A 19,600-nucleotide genomic window follows, 5' to 3' on the forward strand; every position below is an offset into this window, starting at 1 on the left:
AACAGAAACAGACACGGAAAAGAAAACACCAAAACTCCGACTGCCGTGTCGGACAGGAAAAAAACAGGCATGGCTGTTGCGGGGAGGGGCTTATATAAAAAAATTAAAGAAATACTAGTGTTTTGAACTAGCATGTCATGAAACAGGATTGCCTCACTCTGTAAGGACTGGGACGAGGAGGACATAGGAGGTAATGTTCCTGTAGCATAAGGGTGAATGCCAACCCATCCTAATGTTTTCAGCCAACAACACATAGCACCGCTATTACCCCTACCATTACTACCACTGCGTCCATGACTAACACTACAATGACCAACACCACCATTAAACTCATCAATGTTGCCATCTTTAGCATTTACACCAACACCACAATTACCAACACCATCATTAAACTCACCAATGGTACCATCTTTAGCATTCCACCACCACTTCCACAATTATCATCACCATTACCAACACCCCCATTACCATCTTTACCATTTTGACCTCTATCATCACCACCACAATCAATGCTACCATGCCCACCATTACCACCATTAACACTACCATCACCAGTATTATCTTGGCCATCATTTGCACCCGCATTACCACTACTACCTAATCACCAACGTTGCCACCGCCGATGCTACCACCCCCATTGCTATAACCAGCTTTTCTACCACCATTACCACTACTGTTACTAACTCTATCACCACCAAAGCCAATAAGTCTAGCTTTAATGAGCTAACAAATGCAACAACAGGCATGAACAAATGTCTTTACCTTTGCTAACTGATTAAAGTCAGACAGGTTGACTTGCCAATGCTTGTTTTTGCTACCACTCACCGCCTGAATTAAACCAAATTATACAAGCACTCACAATGTTCCCAGATAAATTAATAAAGGCATAATGATATTATGAGGCCTTTTCTCTGATTCAATATGTGGACACTGGCCAGTACCTGTGGTGGAGACAGTCATTTACCATTGGAGTATTGAGTAATGGCACTTTTTGATTTTGAGAAGTAGAGTATCTGCACTCCTCAAGAGTGACATAATACATTTAATTGTAGAGTACGAGCACTTCTCAGAAACAAGTAGGTACTCTGGAGCTTATTTATGCGCAACCTGCTGCGTGAAATTTACAAGCACACGTAAAGCCATCCTGTTTGGGTTTACATGTGCTCTTAAATATCGCTCCATTTCACGTAACACACGTGTTAGGGGTGTGACATGGGTGTTGCTGTGGGTGTTCCCATGAAACACCCATGTGCACTGATGCATTTCCAGATTTACGAGCAATAAAAAACTTGGAAATGTGTCAGAATGCTACTGGGGCGTACCGAGGCCCAACGAGGAGAAATGTTTTCATCTCTCCTCTTATTTTCCTCTTTCATTGCGTGCTGCATTCTACACGCCTTGGAAGGGGAAATCACCTCAAGTGATTGTTTTGGTGCAGGAAGGTGCCCTTTCCTGCACAAAAACAATTTCCCCATGACGCAGGCATCCTTGCACCTTGGTGCAAGGGTGCCTGCGCCGGCGCATGGCAGCAGTTTGTGCACCAACGCAGGGAATGGCAGAGATGCAACATGTTGCTCATAGCTGCCAAGGTTTCAGATTGCTATGTGTGACATTTTTAAAATGTCAGTGTAATTATGAGTGACATTTCAATGACTATGAGTGACACTTTCTCCCGATCAAAACTAAGTCATGAAGTTTAGGGAAACACATAAATATCAGAAGTTACACCCATTTGAGCAACAAGGAACTCTTAGAGCTTGAAACTGCTGCACAGTACTAGAAATGGAAGGGCAATAACATAGCATCCAGTAACTCAGAGAGATCCTCATAAACAGTTTTGCGCTTTGCATTGTAGAGTGGCGTTCTCTGCTGCAGGGATATGAATCTTCTGCGATAAAACATGCAGAGTAAACTGCCAGTTGACACATTTCCAACCTTTGAACAGATATATTTAATTGCAGCAGCCTTAGTTTAATTGTTGACAGAGTGTGACCAGCAGATCGACTTCAGAGGCAAAAGCGGACCCATTCTGGCGCTGGATAATATTGAAAAAACTGCACACAGGTAGTGCCATTGCGCATTCACAGTGATACTCCCGCATTCAGAATGCCCAAAGAAGCCGTGCTGCCGAAAGGTCAGTGGAGTGACACTGGGGGTAGCACGTGATTTGCTGGAAAAACACTCAGCAACAGGGAAGGTGCCATCCTGGATGTATTTATTTTACTGATGCAAGGAACTACGGGCACATTACAGACAGCACCTGTGGGGCTGCGGGGCCAACTCAGCTGCTAATCACAACAGTAAGTCAGCTGAGCCCGGCCCGTCTCGGCACCGAGTCCGAGGTGAGCAGGTAACGTCTACTTGCAGGCTGCTAAATTAAATGAACGCTATTAATACTATGTCTCTGCTACAGGAGTAGCCCCTCTGACCTGTTTGTGCCTGTCTTGCAGCCGCTGAGGAGAAGACCAACTGCGTGGCCGCAGAGGAGGTGAGAGGCGCGGCCCGGGGACTGCGAGGACCAGCATTCACCATCTCCAGCTGGGTCCTCTTCCCGCGTGAGCCGCGCCCCCTCCCAGTGCCCGCCCCCGCCCTCCTAAATTGAATATAAACCGATCCTACAACGCGCACCGCGGGACGCGCGCGGGTCGCAGCCCGGGGCGAAGACCGGGCAAAGAGCGGGCCGTTTGAGGCCGTTCGAGGACCTGAGAGACCGGACTGGACCACCTTCTGTTCGTCGGCACGTGACTTCTTCATCCCTTTCACTATTAACACTAGCCTCATAGCCCAAGAAAAATGGTTGTCACCAGAGGAACTAAAATCAAGGTCGCGGGTAGCGTGGGCAAATTGCTTGGACCTATGGACGACTTCATTACGAAGGCGAACACGTTCATAGACCAAAGTATATCATTATTGGAAGAAAGGGTCTCCTTGGACCTGGCCTTTGCCAAGAGATCCTCTCTGGGGAATTTGGCGGATGCCAGGTCACCAGCCACAGGAGGACCCACAATTGCCGAGATTAACCAGACACGAGAGAGACGCAGTCTTCCCAACACAGTTGACCTTTCTGTGTCCCAACTAGCTGAATCACAGCTTAGTTTTGACCTCGAAAAAACACCGGACTTAGTCCCGCAAACCCCCCCACCTATCTCCTCTATAGAAAAAATGATAGAAAGGGGTAGGAGGGAGGGAGCGATAAGCAAGAAGAGGGCAGCCCCTAATCCTCCCACACTAAACAACCCGACTCACTTATTAAGCGCACAAGAAGAAAGACCGGTTAGAGCAGAACAATTAGAAGTTCCAATCTTAGTACACCACTCAGAGTCTGAAATATTTACATCAGTAGCCCTGGAGCCCCCAATTGACACACAGTCCCCTAGGGGCTTGTGTGATTTGGAGAGTATCGACTCATTATTGATCAAGATGGCCAACATATTTAAACAATCATTGCAACCCTTAGAACAAAGGCTAGCGAACTTGGAGTCACAGATTCTACAACTTGTAAAAACTCAACACCATGATCAGCCTGTAGGCTCCCACAAACAAGGGGGAAACAACACTAAAAAACCATTTTCCACAAACACAACAAATGGAAATTCAATTTCGACTAATCCTCAACAGAAAATACTCCAAATTACAATTCCCAGTGCCCCTACCAATATCAATATCTCGAAGACAATAACCACCCCGACTATTTCTAACATCCCAACAAATACCACCCTATTGATTTCCCCAGGAACGCCAATTACACCGGTGTCGAATATAGTGGCATCTAACAAAACTACCAACAAAACTACTAATAAAACTGCTAACAAAACCTTAAATAAACCAACCATTAAAACACCGGTCCCACAGCATCCAGTTTTAAACACCCCGTCTGTAAGGTCCAGGGGAAACTTTGCCAAAAATTTTGGTAAACCAAGACCTCCAGCAGATTTTCCACCTGAGGCCTCACCATATGTGGCGATCATGACCGGTGTTCCTGAGCTAAATGATTCCAACTCGGAACCTGGTTGGTCTCTAAAAAATAAGGCTCAGCACTGGTTGCAGACTAACCGGCCGATCCCGTCAGCTTGGCAGGGTAGGATTAGATCTGTTACAAGGGTTCCATGGGTGGGCAACACTCGAAAAACAATTCCTGGGGATTGCATAGTGATTACCTTTGAGGACCCACGAATAGCAGACTATATCTGTTCGTGGGAAGACATCACCTCAAATGGAGGTATTAAGATCAAATCACTATCTTTCTTCTACCCTTTCAGGCTAATAAATGGATTACAGGAACAAGAGCCCCCTTGGGCAGTTCCACCCCCCAGACAGAATGACTCAGCTAATACCAGATATCATGGCCCCCCAAGATTTCATGATACAGATTATTCTTGGAATACAGCAGGTCCACGCTATCAAGGGGGAGGCTGGGAGGATAGGAGACCTTACATACAAAGGCCGATAATCAGAGAGCATCCTCGATGGGACCCATGGTATAACATCCCCTTGCAAAATAGATACAGCGGACTTGAAATGGTCGATTGACCATCAAGCGAAAGTACATCTAACAGCTTGTACGCACCCCCTAGTCCGGTGAATTTGAACCTCTCCTCGGGACCCACGAACTTGGAAATCGTACTACCAGCACAACACTCAAAAGATGTCACACCTCCGACCTCCATACTTTATTGGAACGTAGCAGGTCTTCGTTCCAAAATTGAGGATGGGAGTGCACAAAACTTCTTAAATCCTTACCAAATAATTTGCCTCCAGGAGACCTGGTCAACTGAAGATTTACATCTACAAGGGTATAAAACCTATTCTATTCCAGCTTTAACTAGCACAATGGGAAGACCTAGAGGCGGGTTAGTAATCTATATAGCCAACACCCTCACCCTCACAAAAGTTGCCATAGTCTCTCAGGATTCCAATTTTCAAATCCTTTCTTTATCCTTAGTCAATAAGGAGATTATTTTTCTGACCAACATATATAATAACCTTCCTGAAGACCAATTCATAAATCTCCTCAACCATGTACATGAGAGTCTAAAACAATCTTACCAATGGAGAACTGGTAATAGGGCATCCCATTTAATTTGGGGAGGAGATTTCAATCTCTATCCATGTATAAAGACTAACCCACTCTGTTGTGGGATGGCGGACGAATTCGATGCCCCTCTAGTTCACTTTACAAACAGTAAAGCAGGGAACACATTAAATGCTGTCCTCTCGGACTTGGACCTGCAAATTGTTAACCATCAAAATGCAGAGTCCAACTTACTTAGTCCGACCTATGTGGGTAGAGGCTATCACACAACGGTCGACTATATATTTCTATTTTCCGGTCTGCTGGGTATAGCCAAGGACTTTGGGGTCATCGGCAATCCACTCAGTGACCACTCAGCCCTAAGGATTAACCTGTATTTGTCTGCACCTAACACCCTAAATTCGGATATCTCAAGTTTGCTCGGACAAAATAGATTAGAGATTGGCAAACAGAATGGCTATTCGATCAGATGGGGCAAGATTAACCCTACTGAAATCACAAAAAAACTTTTAGTGCAGGCATATCCGAATATCTTAAAATGTCTTGACCTATCGTCTAATCACGAGGAAGTCTTAGTGAACTTCAAACAAATTCTGGACTCCATCAAGGACTTACTTATGTCAAAACCCAAAGGTATTCAATCAGTGAAGAAAAGGTGGTTCAACCAAAATTGTACAACGGCCCTAAAAAAACTAAAATTAGCACTTCATAATAAATCAAGAGACGTAGCCCAAATTCAACTTCTAAGGCGTCAATACATAGGTGAACGCAAACTGAGAGTCGCCCAACTAAAGCAGAAACTTTGGGACGATCTCCACGAGAGTGCGGTATCAAAAAATAGTGAGCAATTCTGGCGTATAGTCAGAACCCCATATCTCTCGGACACTGGCGCCCCTAGAATAGAAGTTGCCATAGATGAGAAAACATGGGTTACACATTTCTCTAACATCTTTAAAAACATCTCACCAACAGCCTTAGCACCCCCAGGAGCACAGTATCCCATTCCGCTCCTCTTTGACATTCCTGATTTATTGGAAGCATTGCAGAAAAGTAAAGTGGGTAAAGCCCCAGGCCCAGACGGAGTCCCAGTGGACTTTTTCAAAAATAATCTAGATCTCTGGGCCCCGATTTTAACAAGAGTCTGCATTGCCGCCGTGAATGAGGGAGTGTTAAGCTCTTGGACTAAATCAATAATGGTCCCCATCTTTAAAAAAGGGGACCGACAAGACGTGAAATGCTATCGGCAAATCTCACTGCTGGACTCGCTCGGGAAAGTAGTGGGGAGAGTCATCCTTGAGCGTCTCCAGCAGTGGAGTGAGGACCGAGGTATTATCTCCGACATCCAATTCGGCTTCCGAGAGGGCTTCGGAACAGTCGAACAGGCCCTTAATCTCACCCTAATAATGGGAAAATACATACAGGCCAAGGCTAATAAAATCTACATGGTCTTTGTAGACCTGTCCGCAGCTTTTGACTGTGTCTCGCATGCAAAGCTGTGGACGGTCCTTACCCAAATGGGAGTAGAACCCCCTCTTTTGGACTTTTTATGAGAACTCTATTCTGGCGCCACGGCCAGAGTACGATTTGGCCTAAAAGGCGAGTTGACGGCCCCGTTTAGCGTAGGGCGTGGAGTCAGGCAGGGTTGTGTCCTGGCCCCCTTCCTCTTCTCACTCTATACAAATGGTCTGGAGGGGGAGATGTTGAGGGGGGCTCAGGACCTCCCACGTATAAACCAGCGCCTGATTCCCGCTCTGCTCTACGCGGATGATGCCGTCATTCTCGCGCGCACTCCTCGCGAGCTCCAATCTTCACTGAACAGGTATACGACCTTCATGGGTAATTTGGATCTAAGGGTGAACGTGAAGAAAACTTTTGTGATGACAGCAGGCACGGGCCTAAAAAGAACAAAAGCTATTCACCTTGAAGATCAAAAACTTGAAGTTACCCCTCAATATCCCTACCTGGGCATCATGATTGATGATCACTTAACATGGAAGCCAGCCGTAGTCGCAAGGGGCAATCTATTCAAGAGATCAATAGCTGCTCTAACAAACTTTTCCCAGAGATTAGGAAAAAGGCCCCCGGTGGAGCTATTAAAAATTTACAACGCCAAGTGCCTGGCTACCGCCATATATGGTGCGGGAATCTGGGGGCACACTGATACTAGCTCCATCCAGAAAGCGGAAAATGTTTTCCTTAGATTCCTTTTGGCCACTCCAAAAGGCACTTCAACATATGCCATGCATCTGGAATTAGGAACACCCTATATAGAGGATCTAATTAAAACAGAACCTGTGATGCTGTGGCGGCGCATCTGGTCATCTGTAAACAACAAACTGACACAGTCCATCATTGTTGACTCGATGGCACTAGACAAATCCTCTAAAATAAAGTGGCTGTCTTATGTAAGAAACTTCCTAAAAGACTTAGGGCTGGAGAACTGCTATTTTAACCCAGAATCTATTATGGACATTCCAAAAAGAGAACTTAAACAACTAGCTCTAAGACATTTGGAAACGCTAAGACTAGCTTCAAACTCCTCGAAAACGGCGGTAGCTCATGCGAACATGGTTCAATTAGCCTATGGCATTCACCCGTATTTGACACTGCAATTATCGATCTACGAGAGAATGTTATTAACACGATTTAGGCTAAATACTTTTTTCAGACTGGTTACGTTCCCATCGAAAAACTGTTGGAATGCTATTCTCCCACCCTGTCCGTGCGATGGAGTATCTGCACAATCAAACTTACATTTGATTATGCTTTATAAATTTCACCGACCGCACAGAAAAATCTGGTTATTACCAATATTAAGGAACTGGGGTCTGAGACAATGCAGACCTGCCCTTCTGAGACTCCAAATGTTGGAAACTGATAATGTCTGTTATTTTGTGAGCAATTTTTTAAAATGTATCACGAAACATAGGAAAAACCTATAATCGCCTATATTAATGATACTTCGTGTGGATCCCTACAGAAAACCCCATAAATAACCTTTTTTATAACTTTTTAGTTTTTGTATGATAGTCTATGAATTATGCTTTTTTTTTTGCTTTTTTTTTTTTAACTATTCAAAAATGTAATGAATGTTATTTACTGTATCTTTTATGGTTTTTCCTTTGTGAATAAGTCGAATAAAGAACTTTATTATTGTTATTATTAATACTATTAATACATATATCAAGAACATGTCAGCCATGAATAATACTCACAGACCAGAGAGCAGCCGAGACGAGTCTTGCAGCATGGCACTGTGACTCTGTGAGGCGCCAAACTGTCAGCACATTCAGTGGCGCGCAAAGAAACATAACTGGCGCTTGCCAGGGTGCCCGTAGTCTGTGACTCGGTCCTTAATTCACCTGAGTTGATCCTCTGGCTCTGAGCATGGCCCAGTGGCGTCACCGGAGCGGCCTGCCATCATGGCATGAGAGAGGCTGTGATCAGGCACTGCAGCCTGCACTCTAAGATTGATTCCCCGCCGCTTTACTTCCTGTTCCGGGCCGGACGTGACAGCACTCTACCGTCGCACATCCAGATTTAATCCCGGCCCCCTGGTGACACGGTCGGTGATTGGCTGCAGTATCGGACTGAGAGGGCAGGCAGCCCGGCCCCCCTGCTGTCTAATGAGCCGCACTGGCGCCGCAGCCGCACGGCACCATAATTTGCCACATTCTGTTTCCAGAGCAACAGGCAGCTCCTGGCAGAGTGCAGTCGATACATTTGTAGCGCTCTCAGAGCTGAGAGCTGCAGCAGTCTGGGTTAACTGTTTAGGAACACGACGGAAGCAGGCGCACATCTCTCTCGGAGCAGCAGAGAGAGCCCGGGCACAGTCACAGGCGCCACTGGTGGCTTGCCTGGCAGCAGGTGGCAAAATGCGTGACAACGCATTTCAGTGCGGTGATGCGGATCACCGCACTGAAATGCGTGAGCGTCACACCTGTTGCGTGACACTTGGCAGGACTGGTTTCTGTAAATATGTTGCATCCCTGTGCCTGGAAACTAACGCAGCGTGGCGCAGCAAATTAACTTGTGGGGAGTTGCGGCACTGCGCTGTGTTAGTTTCTCATAAATAGGCCCCTCTGGTGTAGGGTACCTGACATCTATTTTTCATTTCAAGCACTGGGGAGGGGGTCTGCTATCGCCCAACTGCTAACTTCCCTACTTTATTTGAGCAGCCCCAGCGACTCTACGCGCCCCAATCTTGCTGTTGCATTCTACGATCTGCCCCTGCAATCCCGAGGCTCTGCCATCAAATATAATGCACAGGCAGGCCGGCCAAGGGGAATAAGGAACCCTCCACTTTAGCAAATCCAGCAGGGGCACACCACTGGGCCTGATAAGCCGGTGAACTGGGTCCGCAGAAACATTAATTAATTGTTTATGGCCCTCATGTCTGCAGGCCTGCAGATAAAATGTCGATAAATAACACTGCTATGAAATACCAGAAAAGAGGGCCTGGAGCTGTCAGCTGTTATGCACAGGGAAGGAAACACATAAAGAAAACAAGCATTGGAAATGCAATAGGTCTCGCATTAGGAAAGTTTGAGCTATTGGTCTTATAAATTACATTTTTTTTATTTATGTATTTGTTAAAATAGCTGAATTAATAGCTCTGTCATTTACAATGCCAATAGTTATAACTTTCGCAAATGTGACACCTATAGCATTTGTAATGCAACATGTTTTTTATTTACGTGACTTAGATGTATTAATATTACAAATAACAATGGCTTTTTTTTTTTTTGTTAAATTGTTAAATACTGTATTTAATTTGTAATGGCAATAGCTTAAACTTTTGTAAATAACTTTTGTGAAGATTATATTCAGTGTTTTTTATTGTGACGAAAATCCAAGAACAGAAGTGAAATATTAACTTCTTTTTTGTGATTTGTAATAAGGCTTGAAAGCTTGAAAACAGCTTGAAACAGTGTCGCCTGTCGTGAACTGAGGGCTATAACTCACTGTGTAATGCACTATGTAAAGGCGACCACAAAATACAGAAACTGTGAATTGAACTTTACAGGTTTGAAATTTAAATGATTCCTTTCTGAGGCCGTACATAAATAATTCATATGTGGGAAAGAAGGGTGGTGGTTGGTGTGGTGTGCATGTATAATAGAGATTGTTTGGAATGAATACCGGGAACGCAGCAATTAATTTGAACCGGTGGTTTCCAGGGCTCAGTACGGGCACTTTATTCTCAGCGCTAATGACAGTTCACACATGGTGGCGCTGTCTGTTTAATTATAAGATGAGAGCAACAACAGTATTTAATAATTCAAAATACATTGAAAATGGCAATTGAGACTATTCCATGCCATTCGTATTGGGAGTCCTGGAATAGTTTGAATTGTTAGACTTGTAACATTGCAATGTGTTGTAGTTGTACTGGTACTTTTATTGGCAGTGCAGGCTGCAGTGGCATCCAAAGAAGGGCCCTGACACTTACTTTTTTTCAAATATAAATTACGCACTAGTTTCAATAACAATATAGAATTATGCAGAAAAGGAGGCATCTGTGTAAATTTAAGATGATACAGGGGAAGCAGCGAGGAGAGTGCTCTGATTGTGGAAAACAAGCAGCAAGGAGAGAGAGAGAGAGAGAGAGAAAGAGAGGGAGTGGGGGAGAGAGAAAGAGAGAGTGGGAAAGAAAGAAAGAGAGAGAGTGGGAGAGAGAGAGAGTGGGAGAAAGAGAGAGAGTGTGAGAGAGAGCCAGTGGGAGAGTGGGAAAGAGAAAAAGAGAGAGAGAGTGGGAGAGAGAGAGAGTGGGAGAGAGAGAGAGAGAAAGACAGAGTGGGAGAAAGAGAGTGAGAGAGGGAGAGTGGGAGAGAAAGAAAGAGAGAGTTTGGGAGACAGGGAGAGAAAGAGAGGGAGAGAGAGAGAAAGAGAGAGAGTGGGAGAAAGAGAGAGTGGGAGAAAGAGAGAGAGTGAGAGAAAGAGAGACAGTGGGAGGGAGAAAGAGAAAGAGAGTGGGAGAAAGAGAAAGACAGAGAGTGGGAGAAAGAGAGGGAGAGTGGGTCAGAGAGAAAGAAAGAGAGAGGTTGGAAGGGAGAGAAAATGAGAGAGTGGGAGAGAGAGAGAAAGAGAGAGGGTGGGAGGGAGGGAGAGATCGAGGAAGAGAGAGTGAGAGAGAGAGAAAGAGAGAGAGTGGGAGAGAGAGAGTGGGAGAAAGAGAGAGAGTGAGAGAGAGAGAGAAAGAGAGAGGGTGGGAGGGAGAGAGCGAGGAAGAGAGAGTGAGAGAGAAAGAGAGAGAGTGGGAGAGAGAGGAAGAGTGAGAGAGATAGAGAAAGAGAGAGAAAGAATGAAAGTAAAATAGAAAGGAGAGAGGAGAGACGCAATGAGGGACAGAGAGAGACAAAGGGACAACGAATGTGCGTGAGATAGAGGTAGAAGAGAGAGAGACAGAGTGAGAGATAGAATAGAGAGTACAGAGGAAGATGTTGTTGCTTCTTTGGGCCTGTCTATCACAAAGCATGGGGCCAGATCAGGCCTCAGGAATGGAGTGGCAGTTTTTGCAGTCTGGATGAAATAGCTACGCCTGCACCCTTTGATCGCTGGTGCACGGGAGTATCAGATCTGAGCTGAGACTTTACTCTGGAATATATTTGTTCATTTTGTCCCGGTTTTTAGATCCCGATCTTTACATTCAGATATAATTACACCAATATTTCATGCACTTTGTCTCCGCACTTCAAGGATAGCAGTGGTGATTTGATGCATCTGATATTTGATGGCACTTTTTATTCAGATGGTTCCAGGAGACGACGTTGGTATTATGTGTGATTTCTTCTAATTTTGAACAGGGGTCGCATCGCACTAATCCCGGTCTCAGAGATGAGGAGAACCTCAGGTATCTGACCGGTGACAAGATCATTCATGAGTGAACTATCGGTTCTGAGACATAGAACAGAAGGAGAGCCAAGATAGCGCTGTTGGTCAGAGTGCACGGGTGCATTTGAACGGCGCTATGCGCAGGGCATGGCCGTGCCTGTGAAAGATGACAAACAGGTGACAAGATCATTCATGAGTGAACTATCGGTTCTGAGACATAGAACAGAAGGAGAGCCACGATAGCGCTGTTGGTCAGAGTGCACGGGTGCATTTGAACGGCGCTATGCGCAGGGCATGGCCGTGCCTGTGAAAGATGACAAACAAGCAGATCATAGATGGAATCGAAGCTCTACCGAGGTGGGGGCTAAAGGAAACCAAAAGAAGTGAACAGTTGCAAAGGGACAACAAATACAGTCAGATGAAGGGCAGGGCGACAAACAAGAAAGGAAACAAGACGGAGGGCATTGCTGTGGGGAGGGGGGGAGGAGAAATGCACACGGCGGGCAGGGGAGGGGGCGGAGCGGGGAGAGCGGCATGAGGGTGTGAAGCAGCCGGGGCCTTTGAAGTGAAGCTAAGCTTCACTTCAAAGGTGTGGGAGGAGTGTGGCTTTGGGAACAGATGGCGATTTGATGATGTGCACGCGCATTTTAGGTCAATGCGCTTGCGCATTGACCCAAAAGCGCACGGGCACAGCAACAAATCGCCACAGTTAGTTAAACTTTGTTTAAAGCCCTATAGTCTCGCTTCTCTCAATGCGCATGCGCATTGATAGGTCACGAGACCTAAAAAATAGTTGAAAACTCGGAGAGGAGACCACATTTGAAAACAATGAGCATGACAGAAAGATATGAGAGAAAATAAATGGGTAGGTACAAAGGGAAAAAGAACATAAGGAGAAAGAAAGGGTGACAGGAAGGAAGGAAATATGAAGGGAAAGATGGAAGAAAGGTGAAAGGTGGGATGAATGGTGAATGCATTACTGGATGGAAGAATGAAAGGATTGACTGATCAACGTATAAATGGATTGGAGTATTGAAGAACGCACAGATCAAGAAGAGTGAATGAATGGATGGTTAGAAGACAGATGGATACATGAACAAATTGATGGGTGGATGGGTGAAAAGATGTATGGATGGGGCAATGGGTAGGTATACGTATAGGCAAAAGTATGGACAGATGGATGGATGAATAGATGGTAGGATAAATGAATGGATAAATGGAACAAGAGTGAAAGGAACTCTTCTGTGGAAGGTCGCATCTGCTCGCTTTGCACACTCAGTCTGCTTAGAGGTAGGTTTCAAATCAATACTATTTTATAAAACACGACTTCGCTAGACTAGATGTTCGTTCAGTGCTTTATATGATCATGCACAAAAAATATATAAAATCAACATTATCACATAAAAATGTTTTTAATAACATCCAGTGTGCTTTCAAATTGGGACTTCAAATAGGCCAGGAAGGTAAAATAATTAATGGTTAACAGCGATACAGCGAACAGCGAGACAGGCTGAGTGAAGAAAAAGCCTCGTGGTCAATACTGAGCCAGGTGAAATTGCGTTTGCTATAAGGTTGCAATCAAATACGAGTTGGCAGAAGCATAAACTGCCCATTGTTTATTTTTCTGGTCAGTAGAATTCCTTATCCGTGTTATACAGGTGAGAGCTACTATACACACACAGATGAGTTTCTGTACACTGTACAAAGGATTAATTCCCCACCGACTTTTCCGTCGTCCTGCCGCCCACACGTTGATCTTCTGCTTTGTGAACTTCTAGCGCCATCCAGTGAATCTGTGCTGTACTGCGTTGAATATCGTATTTATGGCTAGACATACATTCTGTTCGATATGTATCTGCGCAAAAAATATCCCACGGAATAAAACGCAAGCAAATGTGAATTAGTTAATGATGACCAACTCGTGGTGTGTATGTTCCACAGAGCTAATCTAGATATGAGATTCGAAATTAAAGGCATGACATAATTCATACTGAATTTACGGATTCAGCATATTCTAGTGATGATTTTGTAATTGCCTGTACTTTAGACCCACGCGGGTCACAATAAAAGATTCAATAAACATGAAATGCAAGGACTGGGAGGGTTCCGTCGTATTCTTGAATTGTGCGACCATGCAAATAAGACAAGTTTATTAGTTTTGGTGCAATTGTCAGGTTTCTTTTTTGCGATATTGGGCATTTCGTATTCAGCCATCTGCTGTCTATAAAACTCTCCAGCCGTGGGGGGAGGGGATCTTTGAGAAAAAGCTTTGCCATCCGTAGCTTCGCTGGACTGACTGTGATGTTCATAGTGGAACACTTTGCTTTTTGAAACAGCAACGTGTAACCCTCCCACCAAATCATAGGGTATTCCATGAAAAAAAGAATCTGATAATTCAGACAGACTGTAATATTACAGTAATTCACAAGAGGTGAAAAAGTACTCGTTTCATTGTTTTCCTGGTTTTCGGCGAGAAATTAAAGCCTGTAACCCACCACAACAGCGACGTGGCTCCAAATAATCTAAGGGGAACGCGGGGATGTTAGGTAACCGGCATTGAGATGAGGGAACACCAGCATTCAGTCACACGAGCAAATACGGAATTCGCGATGCTCGGCCTTTCAGTGGATGCGGATGAATGCTTCCCACTGTCGCCTCCCCTCGTTAAACGCACCACAGACAGGCTTCCTTCCTCGCGCCTCACGGCGCAGCCCGCCAGGGGCCTCCCCGGCACACACATTTACTTGCTGCCGTGCCGATCGTTTATCAAAGCCGCTGTCATTACGCCGCTGGCGCCTAGCCCAGCATATGACTAATGCGCGCAATAATAATGAGAAAAAAAGGCCGACTTCGCAGCACATCATCTGCAGAGCTGCGAGCAGAGAAGCCGTGTTTATGTAAAATAAAGTGTTATTTAACAGCCTCTGCTCCTCGGCGTCGCGGCAGAGTGCAGCGTTCCCCGACGCACCGCCTGCCGGAATTGAGGCTCGTTGCAACCTGCAGCCTGACTCACCGCCCATTAGGCTTTCAGAAGGCTCTTGTTTTCAGTCAGCCGCCCGAGAACGTTGTGCTGTTTGAGGATGCAGGCGTCTTCGCCACACATCATCTGGGACATTCCTCATACCTTTAATGACCGTTCTCCACAACTCCGCACAACATCGGGGCCCTTCCCTTCCCTCCTCCACCGCACCCCTCCCTTCCCTTCTCTCCCTTCCCTTCTCTCCCCTCCCTTCCCATCCTTTCATTCCCCCTCCCCTCCCTTCGCATTCCTTCCTTTTCTTTCCTTCCTCCATTCCCTTACTTCATTTCCTTCCCTTTTCTTCCTTTCCTCCCTCCCTTCCCTTCGTTCCCTCCCTTCCCTTCCTTTCCTTCCTTTCCTTTCCTTTCCTTCCTTCTCTTCTTTTCCTTCCTTCCCTTCGTTCTTTCCCTTCTTTCCCTACCTTCCATCCTTCTCCCTCTCCCTCCCTTCTTATTCTTTCTTCTTTGTAAAGCAATGACATGCAACCTAAATCACTTCGGAGGTCTCACACCCTGATGCAATCAAGGATATTAGCCCCCAGCTGTAGGGCAGTGCGACTGGGCGCTGAGCTGTGGAAGGCGCACTGCGATCTCACGGGGCACTGTGTTTAACAAAATATTATGATAGGAGAGTTTTGCAGGTGGTAGGAGGAGGCGGTCATGTGATGTAGGGGCGCCAAAAGTAATTGTCGCACCGGGCGCCACCAGTGTTAAAGCCGGCCCTGGCCCCTATCCACTTGTTTTGTAGTTAAAAAAACAGTCACTGATTGGGGTGAAGTCGACCCACCACCTCCCTGAGCCAGTTGTATGATGTTACAACACATTCCGTTGCAACGCATGCCTTTTCCACGCATGCGTTACAATGGAATGCCATTACCACGCATATGGTTTACCACGAAAATGCCTTTACCACGCATAGTTTAACAACGTTTTTCGTTCTTTAACTATGCATGATATTGGCATTTTCATGTTAAACCGACTGCATGATTGATTATGTAGTTCAAATATATATATATATATAAATGTATATATATATATATATATATATATATATATATATATTAAAGCTCCGTGCTACCAGGAATCTCGGGGCACTCGTCGGCGGGTGCTATAACGCGCTGGTAACCGCGTAACACATAAAAGCTCAGTAATCACTTTCCACTTCTTTGAAAAAGGATTTAAGCATTCCGGGTAAGGTGGCAAGATTTATTTACGCCAACAGCAGCAGTGAATCGACAAACGCGTTTCAGACAAAGTCCTTCCTCAGTGTCAATAATGCGCTGCGCGCGGCTCTTTTTTGTAAACGCTCTCACAAAAGTGAAAACGGACTCCGATGTAAGTTCATACATACCAGAGCGCTGGTAAAACGTGGCAGCCATTATATAATACAGCATAGATGCAAAAAAGTGATGTTCGTATTTAGGATAGATCCCTATTACAATAAGCAATCATCACTATTGGCTAATAACCACTGCCAGTCAGAACTATAATCTCGCTGTGTATCGGCATGTCTCTGGCATAATTACCAAATCTGCGCTCAGAAGCGCCCGACAAATCCACAGTTCACAGTATACATTTATGAGGTGTCATGTACAATATAGCCGTGTATCAGCATACCCCCCCGGTGTAACTTTCAAGATTATTACAAAAAATTAGAGAAAAGGGAATTCTTTCAAGGATCACTTAGTCAATAGCCATTATGAGTGCGGAAAAAGGAGAAAATCAACGGTCTTGGGTTTCTTTCCCTGCATGAAATGCAAGGCCTGTAAAAACTCACACAAGGTGAAGGAATACCATGTGCCAGGGAAAATGAATAAAACCAAGATTAAACAAGCATTAGAAATGCAATCGGGCTCGGATTTATTTGAGTTTGAGCTAATGGCATTGTAAATGCCAATGTCTTTTTGCCATGTGTTATGGAGTGTGTGCATGTGGTGTGTAGTGGAAGTATCTTGGTTGAATTGTAATTTTACCAATGGTGGCATGCTGTGCTTTATATGAATATGTTTAAAAGTAAAGTGTACCATACTGCGATTGCTTGGTGGAAAAGTGCACTGCCGGCTGGAGGTGTGTGTGCCTGGTGGAAGGGTGCACTGACGGCTGGTGGGTGTGTGCTTGGTAAAAGCGTGCACAGATGGATGATGGTTGTTGGTGTTTGTGCATGGTGAAAGCATTCATTGACGGCTGGGGGTGTGTTGTTGTGTGTGTTGTTTTCTGTGTGCTGGTGAGTGTGTGGTGGTGAGTCTGTGGGGGTGAGCCTGGGGAGTGAGTGTGGTGGTGAGTGTGTTGTGTTGAGTGGTGACAAGTGTGTGGTGTTGAGAGACTGAGGTGTGTGGTTTGTGTGTGCGTTATGTGTGTGTGGTGTATGTGTGTGTGGTGTTTTCTGCACACTCACACACTGCCCCTACACATTCACACACTGCTCATCCGCACACTCCCAATGTCACCCTGCATAGTCACACACTGTTTACCCTGCACACTCATTCTGCACACTCACACAATGTGCACCCTGACACACTGTCTCTGCAGTCACTCTGCACTCACTGTCACTCTGCACTCACTGTCACTCTGCACTCACTGTCACTCTGCACTCACTGTCACTCATTGTCACTCTGCACTCACTGTCACTCTGCACTCACTGTCACTCTGCACTCACTGTCACTCTCCTGTCACTCTGCAATCACTGTCACTCTGCACTCATTGTCACTCTTCACTCACTGTCACTCTGCACTCACTGTCACTCTGCACTCACTGTCACTCTGCACTCACTGTCACTCTGCACTCACTGTCACTCTGCACTCACTCTCCACTCACTCTACAGTCACTCTGCCCTCACTGTCACTCTGCACTCACTGTCACTCTGCAATCACTGTCACTCTGCACTCATTGTCACTCTGCACTCACTGTCACTCTGCACTCACTGTCACTCTGCACTCACTGTCACTCTGCACTCACTCTGCACTCACTGTCACTCTGCACTCACTGTCACTCTGCACTCTACAGTCACTCTGCACTCTACAGTCACTCTGCACTCTACAGTCACTCTGCACTCTACAGTCACTCTGCACTCACTGTCACTCTGCACTCACTGTCACTCTGCACTCAATGTCACTCTGCACTCACTCTGCACTCACTGTCACTCTGCACTCACTCTACAGTCACTCTGCCCTCACTGTCACTCTGCACTCTACAGTCACTCTGCACTCTACAGTCACTCTGCACTCTACAGTCACTCTGCACTCACTGTCACTCTGCACTCACTGTCACTCTGCACTCACTGTCACTCTGCACTCACTGTCACTCTGCTGTCACTCTGCACTCACTGTCACTCTGCACTCACTGTCACTCTGCTGTCACTCTGCACTCACTGTCACTCTGCACTCACTGTCACTCTGCTGTCACTCTGCACTCACTGTCACTCTGCACTCACTGTCACTCACTGTCACTCACTGTGCACTCACTCTGCACTCACTCTACAGTCACTCTGCACTCACTGTCACTCTGCACTCACTGTCACTCTGCACTCACTGTCACTCTGCTGTCACTCTGCACTCACTGTCACTCTGCACTCACTGTCACTCTGCACTCACTGTCACTCTGCACTCACTGTCACTCACTGTCACTCTGCACTCACTCTGCACTCACTCTACAGTCACTCTGCACTCACTGTCACTCTGCACTCACTGTCACTCTGCACTCACTGTCACTCTGCTGTCACTCTGCACTCTACTGTCACTCTGCACTCACTGTCACTCTGCACTCACTGTCACTCTGCACTCGCTGTCACTCTGCACTCGCTGTCACTCTGCACTCGCTGTCACTCTGCACTCGCTGTCACTCTGCACTCACTGTCACTCTGCACTCACTCTGCACTCACTCTGCACTCACTCTGCACTCACTGTCACTCTGCACTCACTGTCACTCTGCACTCACTGTCACTCTGCACTCACTGTCACTCTGCACTCAGTCTGCACTCACTGTCACTCTGCACTCAGTCTGCACTCACTGTCACTCTGCACTCAGTCTGCACTCACTGCCACTCTGCACTCTCAATATGCACTCTCAAACTGCACTCTCAATCTGCACTCTCAAACTGCACTCTCCACTCTCAATCTGCACTCTGCACTCTCAAACTGCACTCTCAAACTGCAATCTGCACTCTGCACTCTCATTCTGCACTCTCAAGCTGCACTATCAATCTGCACTCTCAATCTGCACTCTCAAGTCTCATACTGCACTTTCAAACTGCACTCTCAAAATGCACGCTCAACTCTCAAACTGCACTCTCAAACTGCACTCTCAAACTGCACTCTCAAACTGCACTCTCAAACTGCACTCTCCACTCTCAAACTGCACTCTGCACTCTCAAACTGCACTCTCAAACTGCACTCTCAAACTGCAATCTGCACTCTGCACTCTCATTCTGCACTCTCAAACTGCACTATCAATCTGCACTCTCATACTGCACTCTCATACTGCACTCTCAAACTGCACTCTCAAACTGCACTCTCAAACTGCACTCTCAAACTGCCCTCTCAAACTGCACTCTCAATATGCACTCTCCACTCTCAAACTGCACTCTGCTCTCTCAAACTGCACTCTCAAACTGCACTCTCAATCTGCACTCTCAAACTGCACTCTCAATCTGCACTCTCAACTCTCATACTGCACTCTCAAACTACACTCTCAAACTGCACTCTCACACTGCACTCTCAA

The 19,600-nt window shown here is 45.9% G+C and overlaps 1 protein-coding gene across 2 annotated transcripts in view; it reads left to right on the plus strand.

The window, feature by feature from the left end:
* The window catches only part of EMCN (endomucin), a 754,511-nt gene that overhangs the window by 567,381 nt on the left and 167,530 nt on the right, over nt 1-19,600 (plus strand). The gene's annotated exons all lie outside the window — the stretch shown is intronic.

The sequence above is a fragment of the Lissotriton helveticus genome, chromosome 2_1, assembly GCF_964261635.1.
Source record: "Lissotriton helveticus chromosome 2_1, aLisHel1.1, whole genome shotgun sequence".
Lineage (NCBI taxonomy): Eukaryota > Metazoa > Chordata > Amphibia > Caudata > Salamandridae > Lissotriton > Lissotriton helveticus.